The sequence below is a fragment of the Cyanistes caeruleus genome, chromosome 5 (genome assembly GCF_971803275.1).
Source record: "Cyanistes caeruleus chromosome 5, bCyaCae1.hap1.1, whole genome shotgun sequence".
NCBI classification, from domain to species: domain Eukaryota; kingdom Metazoa; phylum Chordata; class Aves; order Passeriformes; family Paridae; genus Cyanistes; species Cyanistes caeruleus.
In genome coordinates this window covers 37,721,322-37,745,663 of record NC_141705.1, presented here as the reverse complement: position 1 = coordinate 37,745,663, position 24,342 = coordinate 37,721,322, and the positions used below count along the sequence as shown (strand labels likewise).

The window sequence follows — 24,342 nt, the reverse complement described above, 5'->3', positions numbered from 1 at the left end:
AGCCACTACTGTAAACTAGGAAGAGACTGTAAAGGTGCTTCTTCCCACTGATTTTCACACAGTGTGAGTTGCTAGTTCATCTTTCCTTTAGATAATTCCATGCTGCAGTTTAACAGTGAAGCATGTCTCATAGTTTAAGCTCCCTAAGGGAGATATTTCAGGAAACCCTTACTTGCTTCTAAGTAAAGTACTTATTTCTTTATTTTCACTCATGACCACACATGAAGCACTTCAGACTTAGTCTGATTGCTAGGACTTTAGCAACAAATTCAGTGCTTTCAGAATTAAAAGTTCTTAAATTAATGGCTCAATTACTACATATAATATTTTAATAGCTAACTTCTCATGAAAGAACTTACTGGTTTGTTAAAGTTATGACCTTATAGCCTCAAAATCAGGTTAGGTCTGATATTAACTGTGGTACTTCACAGGGCACACAGTGCAATTACAGCTACTGACAAACTGCTGGAATTCTCTTACCTTGTGACAGGAAAAACTGTTCCAGCATTTGACATAAAGCAAATGCTTACCAGTCATTGTGTGAGAGGTTGCTTGCAAAGGCGTACGTGTTGTTCACACTGCTCAGTGCACACAAAGAAAACTATATTAGGAGCCTGCTCACACATCACTGATGTCGTTAGTAAGGAGGCGAGTTCTTACAGTGGATGTTTTGATTATTGGTCTGTGGAGCCTGAGAGCATTTCAGTGTCCAGGTGCCCCATCAATCCATGTTATGATTTTATCTCGTGAAGAGACTCAGGGTGCACCATTCGCTCTTCTCAGATTTTATTTCACCATCTAAGAAGACTGATTTTCTTGGTTTTCTTCTACTTTTGAAGTCCTTGCAAATCAATGCTATTGGACAGTCCTAATTTCTAGGCCAGGTTGCTTATTAGAACTCTGAATTGAAAACCAAAATACCAGTACAGAAAACTTCAGCATAGCTTATACATCTCCTTCATGTCAAAAGCCAAAAATATTGCTGAAAATAATGAATATGTAATCACATTTTCCATAATGAGGAAAGTGTCCTGCTATATGTTTGTTCAAGAGTGTACTGAGGATTTAGGTATATACCTTTTTCACTTAAAGATCTCCTTCTTGGACAACTAGAATGACAGTTCTACTGTTTTTGCTGAGTTATTTTTACTTTCTAATTAATCTGACATATATTCAAAGGGAAGCTGGTGCCTATCTTGGTTAATTATGGATGTCTGCTTATATCTTTGCATAAAGATTTAAAGTAAGGCTGTTTGCTTTCTATGGCTATGAAAATATATTGTCAGGAGTTCTAAAATCTTGGGGAAAATTTGCTTTTCAGTAAAAGCAGTAATGGAATCATAGTCATTCACTTTCACCCACTATCTAGTAGGCTATAAAAGCTGGAAGAAGTTTTTAATGAGGAACAATGCCAAAATACTGATTGGTGAAATTGGGTAAATAGGGAACTGGGGAATAACACAATTTTTAATGACCTCCACATTTTGATTTATTAACAGTTCACACAGAAACTGTAGATTTTTCTTTAAAATGGTGGTTGTAACCATGACATGCCATGAAGATTTTCTGCTCTGTGCTTTGGCTGTTCATTTTCTGGGCCACAACAGTCTCACTAATATAACCTGTGTAGCATTGGATTTATTTTCATGTACTTCCATTTTACTTTTTACCCAAAATTATTCTCTATCCTAGGGATCAAGAAGTGGTTCAGACTGAAAATTATTCATCCAGGCCCATTTTCAGCCATATATAATAATTACTAAATCACCTTCAGTTCTTTTTCATTGTTTAAAAAAAACACCCAAAACCAACAAACATTTTGGAGTGATCTACCTCAACCATGAGGTGGGAAGAGAGGAGAGCTTTATCTTACGTCAGACAGAAAAATCACAGTCAAGCGTTGAAGCTCCTAAAGGAGGGATCTGAACAAGATAACTGTTAACAGTGTTCTGGAGAATGTCAGGACCGACATCACATCAATCTATGTTCTGGACCAAGTATGAAGCAGTATTCCTGAAATTTATTTGTGGTTAGAATTACTCTCATGAATTGGCCCAGCATTACAGTTTAATCTTAGTGTATCCTAAGGAGTTGGTTGCTAATTAGTTATAAAGCTTAGATAAGTTAGTGAAAACCTTTCAAGATAGCTTCACTTCCTCCCTTGCCTTGCAGTGAGACATAACCTGTCTCATGGAAATGGAGACAGATGGACTGCCCTACAGATCTTGGTCCAGTGACTTGAAGCTGAAGTAACTGGTTTAGATTTAAGGCCACTGCACACAAATGAATTTAGTTACATGACTGAGTTGAGCTGAGATGAAGATTTTCAGAAACAATTGTATGTTTTAATTCATTACTGTATTCATTAAGCATGAATTATAGACACCAGACACTTAATAGTGACTCTTTGTAGATGGAACCTGTGGTTGCCTTATGCAGCTGATGCTGCCAGACCTTTCAGTGGGACTGTGGAGGGACAGAGCTGGTGATGCTGGAGGATAGGGCAGCATGTACCTTGGCAGGTTTCTCTCTGCCAGTGTAGTTATCAGTGCATTCCCAGGGTGAATGTCATTGTCAGTGAGGGAGGTTTGCTCGAGTAGGTAGGGTAGTGTAAATTATCCCTCCCTCCAGCGACAGAAGTGCAGAAACCAAGTTGTTTTGCCAAGTAGGGATCTACTTCTGTTCCTTGAACTGCTTGTTGCAGGATTAAAGAGGGAATGAGGCTTTTTTTATGACTGCCCACATATCTAATATCCCACAGATGTTTTGGAGAAGCAACAGCAGAGAAGTAATATTTGTTAGTATCATGGCCCTTCTTTTAGCCATATGAAGAAGAATTTGAAATGTACTGCTTACTGTTGTTAGAGAATGACAGTCACCCATATTAATTCACTTGAGAAGCAGTTTATAGAAAACAGTATTTCTTAAATTGATGTCGGTATTCAAATACTGTTCATATCTGTCTCCCAAGTGTTATATGTGTGCTGTTGTAATCTTGATATGCTCTGTTTTCACAACTTCTTCCTAATTCTTACTAACATCAACATTCACATCAACATCCAAAAAAGATTATCTACCTCTCCAGCTTTAATCTGAGAAGTCAATGTATGTTTAGTAACCTCTAATGTTTATTTAGTAAACCATTCTACACTGTATCAGGGGGTCTGTAAGATGTAATGGCACATGTGTGCCATTGCTCTCAGATGGGCTATTTTAAGTTTGCAAAGGAGGATCAGAAGGAAATTGTCTCAATAGAGACAAAAAGGGGTAATAGAAGAATACTCTGGTTCAGAAATGATGACCTGGCATTCTTAAGTAGGTGGAATTCCTCTCAGTGAAATACCTGTGACCTGCTTCTCAGTCGAGTTGCTATCCCTTTGAGTTTTATGGTTTTCTCTAAGAATTATTTTATATATTCTTTATGCATTGTTTGTAAATCGCTAAGTGTGAAGGTTTATGGTTTTTTCTTCTCTTCATCAGAAGTCTCAGATGGCACATACACCTTAAGGAGAGACATAGCAGAATTTAGTTTTTTCATGTTGTTTTCAGCAGGTAGTTTTTTGTCTGGCTTATGCTGCATCAAAGGCCATACTTTGTGACAAAAATGATAAACTTGTATTCCTCAACCCTCACCTTACAACTTCTCTCCTGGCAAAGGCAAAAGCAATCATGCAGCCACATGACTAGATCAATTAAGCAGCTGATATGGTTGAAAAGTAAGAATAAAAAAAACATAAAAAAAAAGAGGAGTTAGGTTTTTCGCCAGATCACATCCTATTTGGTATTGGCCCAAAGTAACAGTGAAACTGCATTTTTATTGTGGAATGTGGCTTCAATATGTCCCTAACAAAAATCTTTTATATGTCACTCTTGGTACAGAGTATTTTAGAACAGGGGTTGTTGAAATACAAAAATTAAAAGATATCACTGACTGTCCTGTGCAGTCAGTTTCCTTGGGAAACTTTCTTGAACTCACTGGCAGTACTTCATGGTAACATTTACTGTGTTGATTCTGACATGACTCCCTGCAGAATAAAAATCTTTACATAGGTTAATGTTTTGTAAGATTTACAGGAATTCTTTAAAATTGCCAAATACCTGAAAATTTTACCAGAATATATATTAGAAGAAAATCAAGGGGGAAAGAAACCACTTAGAATTTCCCATTTTATTTTGTGCAGTTGTTTTCTGTCCAATTCATGGATTTTGTCATACACACGTTATATTATCATGTGAAGGATTTATTGATCTTTATTAGCAAGTCTGTTTGGACTGATTTGAAAGGTAACATTATTAAACCGATCAGAAGTATTATGCCAGACGTTCAGAGAAGAACAGTCTGTTTTCTGTAGTATGACTATGTCTAACACCACTTCTTAAAGTTGTTTGTTTTGTAAAGCACTTTCATACTTGGAGAATATTTTTCAAAGTTACACCATCGGTATGGATCCACAGAATTCTTTCTTTGCATTTCCAGCTGCTCTATAATAAATTCCATGTGTGTTTTAGCTATATTTGTATTGATTTTTCAGCTATGCTAGCTTATATCTGTCCCCTGCCTTACTGACCCTAAAGTCAACCAAAGTGGTGGGCATACAGCCAATTTCAGATGGCATTTGGTTAGTTTACTCCCTTTTAAAGTAGTTTAGGAAATGTTACTCAAATATTTTTCTTTTTGTCAAGACTGTTTAACTTTCACAGTTTCACCCCCTTTACTCTGAATTTCCTCCTACTCAGTATTTTTCCAGTTCTAGGGAAAGGGATTAGAAATATACCTAACGTCTACTTATTTTCATTGTAGTTTTCTTTCCAAATTTCTAGGGTTTTTGTCTAGCTATGGGGTATTTCCCTAATCCTGGGTTTGTGTATAATTTTGCTTTGTACTACTTTGCATTTGTCTTCTAAGACATAGTTATATAAACCAAACACATAACCTAAACTCCTAACTTTAAAGGGAATTAGGCTGTGCAAGGAGTGCAAGACCAGGCATTTGGAAAATGGTCCACTGGAATTGCTTTCTTTTGCCTGTACAATGAGTATTTGTCTTAAAGAACTTCCATGGCTCTTGGAAACTTATTTCCCTTCTTCTTAGGTAATCTATGTTCCATTAGAATTTTTTGGCCTGAAGTCAGCTGATCCTATAGGCTTTACTGATGTGTGAGTTGGTTGGGGTTTTTTTGCCTTCTGTTTGGGTTTGCTGGGGTTTTGGTTTTTTTTTCCTTTTACCATTTTCTGAAATGATTCATGCTTTAGTTTCCCAGACCAGTGACCAGAATTGCAGCTCCTTGTTTCAAAAGCCCAGACCTTTACTTATATGTTGTTTTATTGCAGAATGTATGGGATGCTGTCTAGGCAATATCTGATTAAAGTATGATAAGAATGTATATTTAGTTATTAGACTTATCCAACTTGCTTCATTTTTTGAGAATCACATCCCAGATCATATATTACACCATATTACTGATAATACCAATCTCCTGGCAGTAATATTTATGGCATATTTTTTTCTCATAGCTTACTGGGAAATTAAAAAATAAATAAAAATACTGTATTGCCTTTTACAGTGGGACTGTTTCCTAACCTCATTGTGTGTTGTATTCTCTGGAATGTGTACTTGAGTAAAGGAAGCTATACAGTATTTCTTAGAAGAACAAGCCAGGAAATAGTGATGCAAATAAATCAGTCAGACACAGGCACAGTTTTGAAGAGTGAGCTGGTGTGGTTACCTAGCTGACTGTATCCAAAATCCAAAAAAGAATTGCAGTTCTTTAAGGTGGACTGAGGGGGACAAAAGATCCTTAAAACATAAAACAGAAAGTGCAAGGAAGAGCAAGGAATTTAGGGTAATAATGAGATCCTGACTTCCTTGTGTGCCAGTGAGAAGGCCTGCCATCAATAAGGGGAGTTTGTGTGCAGCAAATAATTCAGAGATCCATGGTCAGATTTGCTCCTTTAGTCATTGACAAGACTCATTTTGGTGTGGTTTCTGTTTCTGGAGTTGTTTAAACATAGTTTATTTTGTTGTTTGTACCTATTGATATCAGTAGAATGTGAATGTGTAAATAATTAGTCACCAGGATAGCTGTGGTACCATGAATTGAATTTGCTGCTTAAGAATGCTGCTGCAAATTGCACTTGCCTTCACAGTGACTACTTGTAGAAGTTCATGAAACTTTTGGCATCTCTGGGCTCTGGCCTGTAGTACTCCTTTCAGGGTATATCTTCTCAAAGGAACTTTGACCTTTAAAAGTTGTGGTTGAGATACAACATCCCTGAGCATGAAGTACTCCTTAATCAAACCTCACATCAAAGTCTTTGTCATGTTCTGAAAACAGCTGTTGTGTGTTGTTTAGCTTTGTCAAAGAGAGGTCTCTCTCATGACCTAACACTGTAAAAAGGAAAATATCAAAGCACCTTAGCACCTACATTATCTACTTCATTCTCCTGATTAGACTCCTGTGATTTTAAAGCCTAGTTCCAAATTCAAGTAGGATCTTAAAAACTAATTATACCATGTGAAAGCAAAATGTCATTCATAATAACTCATATAAGACAAAAAAAAAAAAAAAAAAGCCAAACAAACCACCAAAACTATGATTTTTGCTTTTTTTGCAGAACATGGTCTTTTTAAGCCATGGAAACTGCATATTTGCAAAGTTGTTGTACCTAATGAAAATCTATACAGATAAATGTAATTTCAGTGCTTTTAAGAAACGCTATGTATCTGCTTCTTCACTGACCTTTCAGAATATTTTACTAGAGGATACACCATGATACCTGTTCAACCTTGTTTTTAATGATACATTCAGTTATGGTTTTATTTAAAGTTTTACTTTAACAATCAAAAATACTCCTTTAGAGAAGAAACATATGCAGTATACTTCAGAATTTTCTGGATATCTGCAAGTTAATATTTATACCCTGCAACAGAAGTGTGGACATTTTATTGCATGTTTTAATTGAGTTGAACGAGAAAACCACCTTTTTAAGATAGAATTGCATAGTAAGAGGGGTAGAGTTTTTATTGAAATTCAAGATGAAAAATCACAGATCTTTAAATGTATGGCACAATCTTGTTACCATTTGTGGTCATGATAAAAAAAAAGAAATGGGAAAAAATGCCCAGCATTCACTGGAAGCTAGATTGCAAAAATTAAGTGATTAATGTGAAGTAATTTAGATTAAGAAGAATACATTTTAGGGAGGCATCAAAATCTGCAGGCTTATGTCACACTTCACAGATTTTGCAAAACTGTTCCAATAATCCTGCTAGAATGAAATGTAGCATTTTAATATTCAGGCTTACTGCAGTATAAACACACTTGTCTTACAGTACTTGCTTGAAATTAAGTTTTATGATTCTATATATCTTTGCAGTTTATTTTCATCTCAGCTGAATAACTGATGTATGCAAAACTTGATGCTTCCCAAATATACTAGTAAGAAGCCCAGAAGATCTATGGTGCAAATTCTATCAAAGGATTTCTATGACAGTTGGACATGTAAGACTGGGTCAAAACCAAACTTAAAACTAATTTGGATGTTTGTTCATCCATTTCCATCCAAATATATCTCAAAAATTACATTAAAATGAGTTTATAAAGTCAGGTACAAGAAGTTATTTCTTTAGTCTCCTGTGAGTTCCTTTAATCTCTGTTCTCTCACCGCAAAGTGTCTCATCAAGTTGCCCTGTGGTCATCTTGAGCAAGCATTGGGAATGAAGGCAAGACAAAGTCCTTGCTTTCACTTCTTCTGCCTTTTATCTGTGAGTTAGGACGAGATGTCTAGAAACACCCTGGTAAGCCAGGAACAGTCCAGAAATCTCACATAGGCCACTCTATATATGTGATTCAAGGACTTCTGACCCAATGGAAAAATATGTCTGAAATGATGATGTCACACTAAACATGTTCAAAGCTGAATTTTTGGTAGCAAGGGGTTTTCTTGTTTCTTCTTAAATAAAAGAGCTTGTAATCAAGCCAAATATAGACATACTTTAGTGTAGACAAAAAGTCTTATTTCTGGCACTATTCAGATCATCTGTCAAATAAATTATTTCTCTACAGAAGTGCTTGCATGCTATAATATCCTTAAGATGCAGTGACCACACCCCTTAATTAATTTCAACTTCTTAACTATAATTTCAAAAGCAACTGATTCCCACAAATAGAAATTTTACAAAGAGGTGAGAAGCTGATTGCAGGTTCTTCTGTTAGTGTGCAGTGGACATCTTTCATAAAAAAATGATGTTACACTTTCAAGAACACATTTCTGCAACAGACTGAATGCTTTCTCCATGGAAACCATGGAAAACGTCCTGGTGGGTTTTGCACCAACACATTTGGCATAGGGTGAGAGTTGTGCTGGATTAGTGTCTCTTTGGTTGCCATACAGAGAGGAATTGCTGATGCAAGATGTTTTGTTCTGTAAACAGAGTATCGTGCAGTGGTGAAAGAGCTCTCTTAAAAAGCATTTTGTTGCAGTGTACAGTGTTGGAGTGGTTCATGTTCCACTAAGTAAGGAGAAATGCTAGTCAACAGCTTTTCTGTATATTTTAGAACAATTTCATTCCTTTTTCTAAGCCAAAATATAGCCATCACCATTATATAAATATAAATCTTACTTGAGAAATCTGGTTCTCTTCCTTCATTTCCTGTAGCATGTTAGCTGCAGCTTATTTCAGACTGTTTTCTCTTAAGGTCCCAGAAAATGTAAACAGGGCATAAAAATCTTGTCTACAAATCTTCTAAGTATCTGAACTCCCACAAGGAGTACATTACCCATAAAATCAGTTATTGTAAATTACTATTTAAGTTTTTGGGGGGTTGGTTTGGTTTGGATTTTTTTTGTGTTTTAATGCCTAGGAAGAAGAAACCTGGTTTCTAAAGGACAAAATTAAGTTTTGAGCATGTTGTGCTTTGACAGCCCCAGTCTTCATGATTTTGTTATGTCTTCATCTTTTTGTTATACATTGTGGTGGATTTTGGGTCCTCAAAGCTCTGTTCAACTTGTGAGCATCCAAAAAACATGACTCTACAGATTAAGAAGATCTCACTGCACCAAGAGAGCTGAAATTATTTTGTATTGTTGAGTTAATTTTGCTACAGTATTGCTTTATTCTCTGTTAGCAGTGTCTGATCTATTTTTGCCCAACAGACTGAGACGAGTCAAACTATGGAATAAGACCAGGTTTTCCATTTATAGTCAGCTTCAATTTTTCATTTTTTCTTTTCATTCTGCCGCTCCTCACAGCAGTCTGTGCTTATTTACTATTTACCACTTGCAGATATCACTAGTTATCATTTAACAAAGTCATGCATTATCTATTTCTTTGTAAAACCAGACTAGAAACAACTTGCAGTGGTTTCTGCTGCTGTTCTGTGTATTTCCTCCATTTTGATGAAAACATGTTGGCAAATTTTTTCCAGATCTAAATGCAATGGGGCTTGCCAGCTATGCATATGGAGAACAGTGCTTCCTCTTTCCACGAATTTGTGTCCTGCTCTCTCAGATGTGCATTATCCTTGACTGCTGCTCTAAATATGTCAATGCATGACTTTTGACCACTCATAACTACCTTACATTTCAGAGTTGCTTTCATACAGATCTCTCCCAGAATAAGTTTTAGAACTTCAGCACTGAAAATCCTGACAGTATTATTTTGATATGAATAGACATGGGTTTCTTATATAATTAATGTTGCTTGCATGGATTTATAATCAGAAAAACATGCATTAAGATTAAATGATAATTCAGTTGAAACTATAAACTGATGTGTAGTAATTATTGTTGGACAGTTTTGCTAGTGAACAAACTGGCTAGTGTACAATTGGGCCTGTTTTATCAGTTATAAGTCAATGCCGAGTCTCATACTTTGGCAGGGAATTTTCTGAAGATCTGTATTAAAATGTATTATTATCAGTGTGTGTATCTATACATTCAGAATATGTTAAGATGTTTAGTCTGAGAAATATGATTATGTTATTGAATATGTTTTACACTCTCGCTAAATATTTTAATGCTTATGCTACAATGCCAGTAGTTTCTTTTACAAGGCTGAACATTAACACAGAGAATCAGTTTCAATTTACTGATAAAATACTGCGTGTTTTTTCCATTGTTTTCATAATTCCTTTAATAACAGTAAAGATTTTTTAATTTTTGAATTCAGTTTTTCTGAGCAGCAGGTTGAAACAGTTGTTGCCAGTACTCTAAGCTTGGTAAGTGGTTGAGCACTGGTGCCAAATACTTTCATATTCAGAGGATAAAACTACTCAGGTCTGTTGGGTTAATGATGTGGTCTTTTATGGCACATTTCTGTCCCACTGCTCATGCAGAACCTTCTAGTTTTTAACTACATGAAACTACCATAACGTGAATGTGGGGCTGGACAGCATGAGGACACCCTCTGGCAGAAGTGGAGACAGGATGTGGTGTGGTTCCCGAGGTCAGTGCTTCAAATCTGAGACAGAGACTGCTGTGGCTCAGTCTAGTTGCAACTGTAGATTTACAGATGTGTGAGATGCGGAGTAGCTGGAGTGAGGGGGCTCACAGGGGGAGGTGAAGGAAGCACAAACTAGCAGGTACGGAAGTGAGAAGATGGCATAGGGAGTAGATATGCTTTACTTGCATGGAAATATACTTGCAGATGAAAGATTGCCACTGGGGTCAGTGGCAGCAATTTACCTATCTGGAGTATTTAGAGAGACAAAACCTGTACTCTGAAACCTGTTTGACCAGACAGAGAGAGTACTGGAACTTTGATTCAAAGTCAGTTGAGTAGTTGAGTTGAGTAGTAACTCCCAGACCTTTGGGAGGTCACCCTTTCTGCAAGGGTAGAAACCTAAGCTTATGCATTTATCTTAGATATTTAGATAGCTTTCTTGAGAGCATTGCCAGTTTCTGTTGCAGCAGAGACATTCTGATACTTGCAGAAGAGCAAATGTAGAACAGTGCGTCAAACGTTGAAGCATATGTCCTCCTACCCTGAACATGTCTCTTGTGGTGTCATTTGTTCCATTCAGATGAACTGATGTCAGATCACAGGGCCTGGACAGTAAATTGCTTGCAGAATCAGCAGTGAGTTATTTGTCAGTAGCCTGAACACCTGCTGAAGATGATGGAGTAGTTCTGAAATAAACTGGTACTTCTGCAGCCTTTAGCAGTAGAAAGGATGAGCTTCATAGGAGATCACATTTTGTTTTAAATTACTATTTGACAATGCTATATCTTTGTGACCTTAGTTTAATTTATTCTTAATGTACTTCTGTATTTTGGATTTTTATTTTAGCATTTTTTTTGTCCTTAAGGAATGTTTTATTTATATTAATCTTAAAACAGACAACTTGAAACCTGATCTTTCTGGGCATAAATTCTTCCAAATTGTTCCTGTGTATTTCTTACTTTGCTGAAAATGTTTGGTTTGTTTGGTTTTTTTCTGAGGTGAATGTTAGTGTGCTAATTTAAGTATGTAGTGTAATTATGATGATGTCAAAATATTTATTCTTCTGTTATTTTATTAAGCTGTTTCCTTATGTCTTTCTAGTTTGAGAGTTTCTCACAAGTAAACAAACTTGTTCAGGCCTCTGTTAAGGGCAAGAATGTGGTATAAAAATACCAGAGTCAGTTTTATGTTGATCTGGAAGTACAACTGACTTGGGTGCAGCTGGAGTCCTATAGGAAGGTGGTTATAAATGCACCTTTGTATTCTCTGTAATTATTTTTTTTTTTCATGCACTTATGCCCAGGAGCAGTCACTATTGCCCTGTACATCAGTGACTTAAAGCAGTGCTCTCTGTTCCAGTTCACTACTTGTTTTCTGCTTCAGCCAACATCCATGGGAGCTTGCAACAATGGAAGGAGTTTTAGCATTATTTAAGGACTTGTTTTCATAACTTAATACTAAGGAACCATATTGAGAAATACAGAAAGGCTTCAAGATTTCCAGGCAGAATTAGGAAGTTTGAAATTTAACTATACCATCTTCTTTTTTTCCAAATGTTGTTTCTTGTCATACTGAATGAAAGGACTGTCTTGGAACACTTTTATTAGTTTTAAATCACTGCTTGGTTAAGGGTATTCCTTTTAAGGAGTAACAACTCAATAAGCTCCTTAGTCAGATAACTAGATCTCTGGATCAACTTTTGTTTCAGCTGTCAGTGTGGACATATTCAGTATATATTCTGTAGAACTGCTGTCATTTTCTCATTCAAATTTAAAGAAAGAAATCACAAGACTGCTTTTTGGTTGGGGGTTTATTATTGTTTTTTATTTAAGCGTTCTTCCTTGCTTGTTTTGGTACAGTTTGTCAATTCTTTGTGAAGTACCTGAAGTGCTACTTTAATGCTACTAAAGTGCTACTAAAACTAAGTATCAAGCAACAGTAGGGAGTGTTCCCCTAGCAAATTTCACTGTCTTCCTGCAGGTTAGCTGCTCTTTTTAAACGCTACTTCTGAAAGTTTTGGGATATTTTGAGAGCAAAACTAGTCTCTCTTTCTTCACGTAGCGTAACAGAATAGTAACTTCTGAAAAAGTATGTAGCATTGTTGAGGGATTCCTTTTCTCTGCAGAAAGCACCAGTGAAATCCCCACAGGACACGCTGTAACCTGTTCTAAAGAACAATGCAAAACATGACAGGAATCTGTGAGTTTTTACACTGGAGCTTCATAGCTTCATTTTCCTTTGTCTTGTTGCCAGTGGTTCGCAGACGCAGCCGGGGCGGCTCGGGGAGCGCTGCCGCTCGGGGAGCGCTGCTGCTGGGTTAGGCGCGGCGGCCGTGCGCTGGGAGCGAGGCTGCCGCAGGGCAGAGCGGAGCGAGCCGCGGCTGCCGGAGCTCCCGCCCGGCCCGGGAAGCTGCTCCTTACATGGGCATGGCCGCGGCCGCGCCGCTCGCCCGGGGCCCGGGCGGGGTGGCCCGCTGGAGCCGGGCCGGGCCGAGCCGGGGGCGGCGCGGCCCGGGGGGCTCAGCCAGACAAAGAACAGTCCCGGCAACCAAATAAGGAAGTTGGAGCTGGAGGATTTCAGAATAGGAGCAGAGGGGGAGATGCCAGGGAAGCCGGGGAAGCAGTCTGTGTGCAGGGATCTGCTCTCTGCTGTTACCAGCCGAGTGGTGAATGCAGGGGATTGAGGCTGGCGGACTTTTCCATATCCTTCTGTGATCTTCAGCCAGCAAAGTTAAGAACTCGAGCTGTGTTTGTCATATTTTCTCATGTTTCTGAAAGCCCTCTACAGATTTTTGTTTAGAAAGGAGGGGTCTTTGGCAGCCCGTTGGTTAGCAGACTGGAGATAAATGAGTCATCCTTTGCCAGGGGGAAAGAAGAGTCTCATTGCAGATAACTTGAAGCATTACAAAAACATATTAAAAGTTTCTCTCTGCTGTAGTGTTCTAATGAAAACTTAGAAATTAATCTAGAAAGGGTACACAGGCACCCCTGAGAGTCCAGGTGTCTTTGCAGTTCAGAACAGTAGTAAAAAAAGAGAGAAAATAAAGAAGGTACTAGGAAACCCTAAAACTGTCCTGACAATTCAGGTGGAAAAGCATTTCATAGCAGCATAAAATATGGAAAAATGTTATGGGATTTCAGAAATTCAAGTTAGGTACTGGTTTAAACATAGGTGTAAAATTCATGCCCTGTGATCCAGTGTCTTGGGACATTGTTCTACCTACTTACATGGCTGAAGTTAAATGGTCTTATTCCTGGTGGAAAAACACATGGAACACCATTGACTTTTTCACTTCAAACCTACTTAAAGCAGGAAGAATCCACATAACAAATATTCAGAAGGCAGAGCTATAATCTCTGCTGAATGTGTGAAACCTAGAACAGAGAAAACTAAATAGCTGTGGGCACGAACTTCAGTAACATTTAACATACTGGCCTGGTTTGCTCTGGTTTCAAAATGTTAGCAACAGAGTGTGTCCTAAAGTCACAGCCTTTATAGCAAACAATTACATGCACAGTGAGCTTGACATCCTGATGAAAGAAAGTAAGTTATGCCTTGATCTTGAAATTGTGACAAGATCAGCTCATAAACAGCTACTGAAAAACATTTTAAATACAGTAGCGAAGCCTGGCTCAGAAGAAACAGCTTCTTTATCTTTCTTGACAGGCCTCACAATTACAGCAGCTGTAAGTTACTGAAGTGTAGCTAATTGAAAGATACAACACACTCAAAATTGCTGTATCGGAGCTATTAAAGAAGGGAACGTCGTGTTGAGATTTGAGCTCAGAGCTGGGAAGGACTTAGAGGTGACATTAAAATTGCTGTAATCATCTACAACTTTTTATAAGCCTTCTAACAATTTTAGCATCTGAAGTACAGGTAGACCTGTCATAAATCCATGGCAGTGCTTGTAAAAGCGTGTTTCAGTATCACAGCTGAAAAGTGTTATGTCAGCTTTACAGTGAAATAAAACCTGAGCAGTGAATGGGTTTTTTTCTAGGTTATACTTTGTTGCATTTAATTTCCAAAGCTCTCACACATTGCTGCATCAGTAGTTCTGCAGGCCAGGAAATCTCATGGATTACTCATGGATAAAACAGAGCAATCATGTGGGCACTGAAGTATCTAGGAACTTTAAGGGAGTCATTGGGATACGTGACTTCTCCATATGCTTGTCGTTCAACCATCGCTGTTCCAGTTCCTTGTTAGAAAGTGCCTACAAAGTAGACCCATAGTTTTTCCTGTGCTGTCATACGGGTTGCATAATAAGTCAAATCAACATAACTTATTTTTTTACCCTGAGGATCTTTGCTATTTTAGTCTGAAAGGTGAAATAATGGTATAACAAAGAAGACTTAAGTGTGAGTCACTTGGTCGCCATGTATGTACACACACATGCAAGTATACTTGTATTTCCACTAAAATGGTAACTGCTGCCTTATGAAAATTGTCTCAGCAATAGAAACTTCTGACTTTTGTTTTTCTGTTGGTACTATTAGAAGTTTGGACAGAATTCTTTTGTTGTCCATGTTGTTAAATCGTGTTTTCCTAGCTCAGAGACTGCGGTATGATTTGCTATCAAGTGTTGGCCCTAACTGTGTTTCGCTTTTTGTAAAGCATATAACTTTAATGGTATGTATTTGCAGAATTGAAAGTGATGGGAAATGTTTGCCTAAATATTCTTTCTTGCAACAAACGTGTGATCTTTTTTCACGTTTGTGATATCAAATCACACCAGGGCGCGTGAAATCTTATAGCACTTTCCAGAAAGTGCTAAGGACAACAAAAGCCACAAACAGGTTAGTACTTCTGGTTCAGACATTTTGAATTTCACCAAACAGAAATAGTACCAGACAAAGCAATGTACAGTAACTACCTCAGTGTCTGCTAACACCAGCCAAGTTAGGTACTACAGGATACTTGAAATAGTGCTAAATGCTTTGGACTGGCACATGTTTGGTAACTACCATTTCAGAGGTATAGCCAGTCACTTTTGGTTTTGGGAAATCCTAATTTGGGATTATGGCCTTCTAAAGAAATCTCAAACTCTCACTCATTCCAAGAAGATCAGTGTCCTCTTCTGGCTTAGGAATCCACATTCAAAGCTGTGCAGATGAGCTTTGACATTTTTGTCAAGTACAGTATGGAAGGTGATGTAGTTTTATGGAGATACTATTTTTGTTTGAAATAAAAAATTTTAAATCTGCAATGGTTGGCATGCCAAAGCTTATTTTGCGCAGCTAGTGTAAATGGGATGCATTTCCCTTATGCAGGAAAAACAGGGAGATTGCTGAACTGGCCTCCATAGATCATTGCATTCAGTAAGCTGCGTATAAATCAGTTTGGAGGCTTGTAAACTGTTTCAGTTACCTCTTTTGATCTTCTTCTTTTCTTTTGTCAAAACATCCTTTTTTGATTTAAAAAATTTGAGAGTTCTGGTCTTAACTAGTGTGACCAGAATTACACACTCCAGTATAGCTTTAAATGTTTCAGTTAAGTCAGAAGCTACAATGCTAAATTTTTGCATATCATAATGAGGAAAAATCAAGGAGCCAAGGGTAAGAAAGGAAACTAAAGTGTGTCGTTTTTTGTATTATAGTAGCACCTGGAAAACAGCTGTTGTGAATCAAAATATATGTACACTATTAAAATACACTTCCTTCACTGAAGATACATCGCAGGCAAAAAAATTGTAGTTAAATGCTACAAATTATTCTGTAATAGTTTAAGAATTTGACAGACTGTCTCATGAAGTCTATTGAATAATTTTCATTTATTTTCACTCATTGCTGAGGATTTATTGTAAGGTTTTCTCTCTGCATTTTCAGCTTTTCTTTCCTGAAGGCATCCTTTTTCGTTTTTGTGCTTCAAACAATACTAATTTCATTTTATTTACAGGATGATTTGAAAAGTAAAACTTAATTTTGTGAAGCTTCTCAATGCTAGCAGGAAAACTTCAGGCAGTTTGGTGTTTGCCTGCTTTACTAGTGACATCTACATTATCTTCCCTAGTCCGCAGAAATCAATTGTTGGGCTCCTTTACTGCATTTTTCCAGAAGCTGTTTGTTATCATTATAATTATGTTTTGATTATTTCTATTAAATATTAGGACTTAATTGGAGTTGTAGGCAATTGTCTTTTTAGGTATAAATTATTTTCCCTCATTTTGGTTTGCCAGTCATGCTGTAGATACAGTTGGAAACTCCTTAAACCAAAACCAAATGTTCCTGGGACTGGAATTATAGGCAAAGTTGTTTACAAGAAAGAATCACAGATCATATTAAGTTAAGCATATGGTTTTACTTCTTTTCTCTTTGGATCTTTATCTTGTAATGTGCCTTATGCTTGTTTCCCAGTAAGCTGAGCTTCATTTTCACTTTCCATGCCCAAATATGCTGTGGATTCAGAGAAAAGCAAGTGTCTTGAACTAAGCTGATGTGCACAAGCTGTCTCTGCTTTCGTCTTCCATCCCCATGAACTTAACATATGCATACACACACAGACGTAAAATTCTTATGTGCAAAAATTTTAAGAGCTGTGGTAGAAGAAATGTTGGAGAACTTCTTAATGCACATCTTTGATGCAATATTGTCTCAATGTGTTACAATCAAATACAAAGCAGAAGGTGCAGTTAAGAGATGTGAGGTCCAGGTACTGTTTTTCTATCACTGACTCTTCCTACTGAACATCAGTCCGCTCTTGTTGTGTGTGTTACATTATCTGCCTGTTACAGGCCAGAACAGAACTGTGTTCCACTTTTTAGCTAAAATACTATTCTTGACAAGCATACCTATGAAAAATCATAGAGAGACCTGATCAGCTATGAGTGATACTCCTTTTATCATTGTCCTATCTTAATACTATGTGTATAAGCTGCCATGCTTCTTCCCTAGAGTCATGTACCAGAATTGGAAACAGGATGCTAGTGCAGTGCCAGCCTTCCCACTGCTGGGTTCTGACATGCCACTCTGTTCTAGCAGTGGGGAGATGTTTCATTTTCCCCAGCCTTTTTCCTAATTGGCAGCATTTCTCTGTTCTTCCTGTTATATTCTAGAGTGACTGAATGATGTGGAGTGAGTTCTGACTCCTAAAGAGGGCTTAATGGTGAAAAGCTATGCAAGGGGTTTGAGTAAGCAGACAAATTTTCAGTGCTTCCTTGTTCTGCATTGTCCACTGTGGAATGAAATTTTTCAAGTAGAGGTCTTGCTCATCTTGGAGGTTTGTGCCAGTTGGGAGAAAATAGTTATGGAGAAGTTCTTGTAAACAAAACAGATTTCCAGGCATCCAGAGCTGAACTGTAATACACGCTGATTGGAAACTGGAGCTCAGAGAGGAGAGAGGATCACTTTTGCTTTCATCTGCCCTAAAATCTTTAAACCCTTGTCCAGGATGTTGAATAGAGAGATAAAAGGCAGCATCTTCATACACTTACTTGCTGCTCATCAGGTAGAAAATGCAAGTGATACCACTGATCATCTCCATGGAATTGAGAATAGTGGTTTTATAGGTGTATCTTCTGAGATTATCTATCTTGTTTTAATCAGATGTTTACGTAGATGTTACTAGTGCTTAGTTGTGTTCTATGATTGCTTGTTAAACTGATGTTGGCATGTAACCTGTAAGAAAGCACTGGATCCAGACCAAGTGGCTTATAGTAGGAGGGATATGAACCAACAACAGAAATCTGACACTCTATCTCCTTGTGGAAAAAAAAAAAAAAAAAGAAAAAAAAAGACAGGGGAAAAAAAGGAATTACCTACTTCAAATTAACGCCTTAGTGGATTATGTAGTAGTAATTAATGTATTTAGAGTAAGTGACACTCAGGAATGTTTTGCATAATTAGGTCACAAAACAACTAGATGTTCATACATACAGTAATTTTTTTCTGATCACTGATGCTATTCTTTGGCAGGTGAAGAAGGCACGGGAGACTATTTGTAAAACAGATGACTACAGTGCAATAACATGACACTTCTTTCCTGAAAAAAATTCTGGACACTTGGGGTCTTGGAAGTCATGAGTAGTGGCATAGGTGTTATTTTAAAAGAGCTAGGAGGTATTAAAGGGCTTAGAAGAACAACTTGAGGCATCGCTTCTGCAGTATTACATTAAACGTGTAGCCATCCCACCGGCTCTGTCACGCAGACAAAAAAACTATGTGGCAATGGTGGAAACTTTTGCCTCGCAGAAGAGCTGATGTAAATTCTCGTAGCAACACTTTTGTGCAGCCGTATGGCAATATGGAAGAGCCTGGGATATTTCTCTAGGCTGTTGAAGCGCCTTCTCAGGTTTTTCTGCCGAACTTTCCAGCCTGGGACCCGAGCATTTTTTGGCAAAAAGTGTACTACAGAGCCACAGCTCTGAGGGAGAGTTACTAAGACTTGGGCTGCGGCAGCGGGGAGAAACATCCCGATGGCGACTCTCCGCGGGAACCCCACGTCTCCCTGCCGTTCCCGGCAGCCTGGAAACGCCTCCCGCTCGCATCGGGGCGCCCGGGGCGGCCGCGGGACTCTTAACGTGAAGCTGCCGGAGTGGGACGCGCCGGCGGCGGCTCCTCTGTGAGTCACGGCGCGGAGCTGCGCCCCGGGCCCGCCCTATATAGCCACGGGTACCTGCGGGCGCCGCTCCGCTCCGCGTCCCGGGAAACCTGCGCTCGGGAATGTGAGAGCTGCCCGCTCCGCCGTGCCGAGGTAAGATGGCAGGGCGCTTGCAGGAGTTCGCAGTGACGTGTCTTCTTCAGATAAGGTGAACGCACGGCAGAAGCGGTGAGGGGAGGCGAAAGGTCAGGGCACATGAAATCACGCTGTAATCAGACCGGGCTGACGGCCTTTCTTTCGGGTATTTCTACTTTTGATCTACTCTTTCATGCTCTTGCAGTTTGCCTCATCGTCTGTAGTCGCATTCCAGTTTGGCTGGTGCACTTTATTTGCAGACCCCGGCCGTCCCCTTGGTGTTTCCAAACGCAGAAAGGATGCTTTTGTGGCGGCAGCGACTGTGCATCTCTGTAGCCCAAAATCGGTCCTTAACAAACATGATAGGGCGGTAAACTATGAACGCCTTCCCAGCCTCCTTTGTACGGGACTTCTGTAGGAACCCAGTGATAGTTCTGGATAAGAGAGTTGGTAATGGGCAGGAGACTTGATCTTTTAGAAGATTTACTGCGACTTCTTACCAAAATTAAATTAAACATCGGAGTTTTGGGTTGTCCTGTGGAATTCATGTCTATAAGGAAGACATATTTGGTGATCTAGCAGTTGATGTACTCTTGCAGCTTAATTTTTTGTCTAATGTTTATCTCTGGGTGTTGAAAGGAATTTTGTGTTACTTAGTAACTTTGTAATTTATAATAGTAACAGTTTTGGAGGTTTTTTCCCCTTCTTTTCCAAGTCTGCAGCACACGTCAGGCATTTGTTTGAATTTTAGTAGTGAAGACAAATAAAAAAAGGGGGAAGAGGGAAAAAAAAAAAGAAACTTTCCTGGCAGTAGGCACATAATTAGAAAGAAGGCTGGGAAAAGTAAGACTGGCCTTTTTTATAATGATGTGTTTACAGAAACTTGGAAAGCAGAGATATGCATTGGCTATCAAAGAGAAACCAACGTCTGCTATTGGAACATTTGGGTCAGCTTTATATTAAGGAATATGGCACTGCAGAGCACACATCTAAAAATAGGAGTGGACACAGCCAATGTTTCATTAGGCTTTGAGGTCAAGAAACTGTTTTTCCATGGTATTCTGTGGCTGTATTGAACTGAAACCATGATTCCTGTGAACAATCCTTATATTTCTGAAATTAACTTCATAACTTCATTATTTTCTTATATTTCTGAAATTAACTTCATAAAAATGTATTACATACTGTGCAAAAAGTTTTATCTTCCCTCATAGGTTTGTGTGCACAGAGATACACTGGATTCCTAGGGTGGGAAAAGTTATGATGATGTTCTTTAAGAAAGCCCAGCAGTTTTCCAGACATTCAGAGCTGGTCTGTGATTCATAATGCATACCAGACATAAAAGGATTAAGATATGGAACTGATAAAAGAGGATGGAAAAAAAACCAGAAAGAGTTAAATGGTTATGTCCATTGATTGTATCTTAATCACTTCACTATGAAAATGGGACCAATAGTTTTGAGAACAAGATTCTGAGAGATTGTGTTGCATCCTGTTTTTGGTTGGGGAACAAAATCCGAAAGAACTGTCTGTGAAATGATGTTATGGTACTAATCTTCTTGGCCAGAAGGAGAAACCCTGTGGGAAAAGGTGGAGGCAGAGGGATAAGAGTTTGAATAAAAGAAACTGGAAATATGGGGTAGGAGATATACAGATGATCCTGCAATGTTTGAAACACATAGGAGTATGCAGGTAGGATATTGTTGGAATTAGGAGTGTCTCATTTGGATAAAACAAATCCTCATCTTTGAGATAGTGGAAATGTGATAGTGGATGTCATCTTTGAGATGAGGTTTCTTTCATCTTTGAGATAGTGGAAATCTGATAATCACAAAGTCAGAATTTACCAGGTTATCACACACTGCAATCTGACGTAGCAGTTTTCCTAAAATTGAAAAGATGGATATGTGGTAAAGGTTTGTTAGCAGCTGGCGGATATATGTCGCATAACTTTTCTTGTAGCTGAGTCAAGGACATTTTTTTAGTAAAAAACTGCCCTGAAAATTTGAAGTGTGTTTTAACTAACAATTAAAAAACACTAATGTAAGATAAATGTTTTAATGCTGTTGTACTTACTGAAATCCTAGAAAATTCTCTATTATTTTCAAAATGTTCTTAAGTTTCTTCTTTTCTTTTTGGTTTTTTTTACTGGCAAAGCTCATCTTGCTTGACATTCATGCACCAATTATTGTGGTAAATCTGATGAGTAATGTTCAGCTGTTGGGCTTTAGGCATTGGAAGACCAAGGGAGCAGTCTGCCTGGAATTGACCTGTGGGATGCTATGCTGGTCAGCCTACTTACATGGAGAATTTCTTCTATCTATCTTTCTTTCTTTCTTCCAAAGAATTTCTTTCTATTACTCTTTTTCAAAATAATGCATGAGAGACTTACCTTATTGAACTTATGTGGTTCTCAGCTGGGCAGAGTAAACAGATTTTACTTGTAAAATCATGTAGTTGATAGAAAATATTGTATTCCTCAAACAGCAACCTAATTTCTCATCCAATTCTACTTAAATTAGCTGCTTTGCAGTTTTACTCATGCCAACACTCAGGTGAATCCATGTGCCTGGGAGCAGAGTAGACTGTCAGTGAGTGTGATGTCATGTATGTAGGTTTTTCCTCTGTGTATAGCATCATTTTCTGTAGATTATGAATACTTGTACACACTACACCTGAAAGACATGAAGATAAAGACCTTTGGGTTTAAAAATCTGAGTTTCTAATCTGAAAATGTGTAGATAAGTGCATGGAGTGTAGTGCGAAGAAACTGTCTGAAAGGTGAAGATAGCATATGCAACATTACTTGCATAATTTCAATATAAAATGTTTTACATTATTGCTATGTGTTTTTTCATTTGCTGTTTACTGCTCAAGAAAGGAGTCTTCAAGTATGTGGGGGTCATACTGGACCTTTACTGATCTGCAAAGGGTTGGTGACCCTAAGGTTTTGTTTTCCCAATAAAAATTTCAGGATGATGTAGAACATATAAATTGACTGATAGTCCCAGATATATTCTTGAGAATATAATAATTGACTGGAAACATTCCTGCTTTCTTAACAGATAGCATTTCACTGCTAGATTAAGTAATGTAGTTCCCTTTGGAGTGTAGTGCCCACTCAATAATAGATGCATTTGGAAGAATAAGGAAGAATATGTATGGAGTAATTACTAACCAAATTATAGTATGCCTAGAAGACTAATTTTAACCTCTTACCTGGAGAAGGTGAAGAGTCTTGTGACCACAAGTGTCTGAATTTTTTTGAGCATTATAGATCATTTAACATTTTTGTATTCCTATAATTAAAAATATAATTATCATAATTAAAAATATAATTATCATGGAAGAAGAACCAATTATTAAGGCAGTTCTTTTTACATGTGTAGTCCACTTTCTGGATTAGCGCATGAATAGAAAATTTAGGAAATACTTTTCCTCCACATTTCTGTCTAGACCCTTACATGGTCTTTTTCCCACCTGCTTGAGACATTCTAACCTTTGCCAAGGCAGGAAGTCTGTATTTCCTTTATTGAAGCAGAAAGTGATTGTAATTAGTGTATTGTGTATGGCACTCCTCAGCACTTCCCCCTTCCACAAAGGCAAGGAATTTTAAGATAAACAGCACTTATTTTTATATCAATAAATAGATATAGTGGGCTGAGTTTCTTGCTGGGCCTTTTCTGCCTTGTGCACCTGTGTGAGGTGAGCCAAGAAGCAACTGAATCTGCTTTCTCTAGTTTTCATAATGTGCATATCTCTCCAGTGATAATTTGACTAAGAAATCTTTGATTAACTTAGATTATCTTAAACCATTGTTTGTAGCAGTTACTCAGAATTCTTTCCAGTCCTACCCAGGACATTCTTCTGAGCCTGGGAAACTGTATTCATTCACATCAACAAAATATGTTCCTGTTGAAATTTCTCTTTAAAATGGGCTTCACATTTTGTTTGTTACCAATATCAGAAGATGGTCTACACTATATATGGTAGAATATTACACAGGATAAGAAAAAACAATTTTTCTAATTTTTTTCTTTGAAAAACCGATCTTATAGCACACTTCGCTGTAGTGTCTTTCAAGCAGAAAGCAGTAATGCAGGGTTGAGTTCCTTCCTCAGTCTTAATAATATGGAAGATTTACTTGGTTGAAGGGTTGAGTCTATGCATCAGGAGCTTCTATACTTCATTGCCAAAGTGCCCAAGTTCTGGGTAAAGATTTTTTAGAAAAAGACAATTATTTGCAGACATGATGTGTCAGCCAGCAGAAATGTACAGGAAAAGATTTTTTTAGTTTTCATTGGCAAATGGTTACGTTTTTTTTTCCAGGCTTAAATGTAAAAATAGATTAGCACACAAAAAAACTGTTTTAGTGGAGTTAACGTTTATACCAACCATATAACCCCACTGAATTCACAGTAAAGACTGATACTTGTTTTGTACGCTGCTGTACCCATTATGACAACACTGAACCTGAGGTGTGCGTGTAAATAATGGGAAAACACAGGGTATTAAATTTACAACATTCATATTTAGTTTTTACAATCTCAAGTGGATTTCTTTCAATCTTAGCATTTACAAAAATTCTGTTTGTTCTAAAGCATAAGGCCAAGAAGGCTGATGACTCTGGGCCTGTATCAGCAATAGTATGGCAATAGGACCAGGACTGTGACTGTCCCCCTGTACTCTGCACTGCTGAGGCCACACCTTGAGTATTGCATTCAGGGGCCTCTCACTTTAAAAATGACATTTGATGCTGCAGCATGTCCAGAGAACGGCAACAAGGCTCATGAAAGGACTAGAGGACATGAGGATTGGCTGAGGGAGCTGGGGATGTTTAGCCTGGAGAAGAAGAGGCTCAGGGGGACCTCATTGCTCTCTACTAGTGCTAGAAATGAAGTCTCTTCTACTATACCTGCAGTAAAGGATCAGAGGTAATGGCCTCAAGCTGAGAAGGGTGAGATTCTGATTAGATATTGGGGAAAAAAGTTTATGTGGTTTAGAAGTTACAGTAGTCATGCTGGGTTGATGGTTGGAGCTGATGATCTTTGAGGTCTCTTCCAAAATACTGAATTGTGATAAAGATTCAGTCTGCTGGATTTAATTTTTAAATTGCAAATTAAAATGAATTCCTCTCCAATGATTAAAAGAGATGTGTATCAGAAAGGAAGAAATGCATGCAGGCAGTATCTGGTAGATTGGACAAACTTCATTAGGAGGTACTG

General features: G+C 38.0%; 1 protein-coding gene across 10 annotated transcripts in view; it reads left to right on the top strand.

Annotated features, from left to right (window-relative positions):
* PALLD (palladin, cytoskeletal associated protein) overlaps positions 1-24,342 on the top strand; it is a 186,345-nt gene that overhangs the window by 101,905 nt on the left and 60,098 nt on the right. The window contains exon 1 of one of the 10 annotated variants that reach the window (XM_086890301.1): positions 18,447-19,135. The exons of 8 other annotated variants lie outside the window; for them this stretch is intronic. The gene's annotated coding sequence lies outside the window, so the exon portion shown is untranslated. Of the gene's footprint in view, positions 1-18,446; positions 19,136-24,342 lie in introns of those variants that run through there. One more of the 10 variants, XM_086890300.1, reaches the window with a different exon arrangement.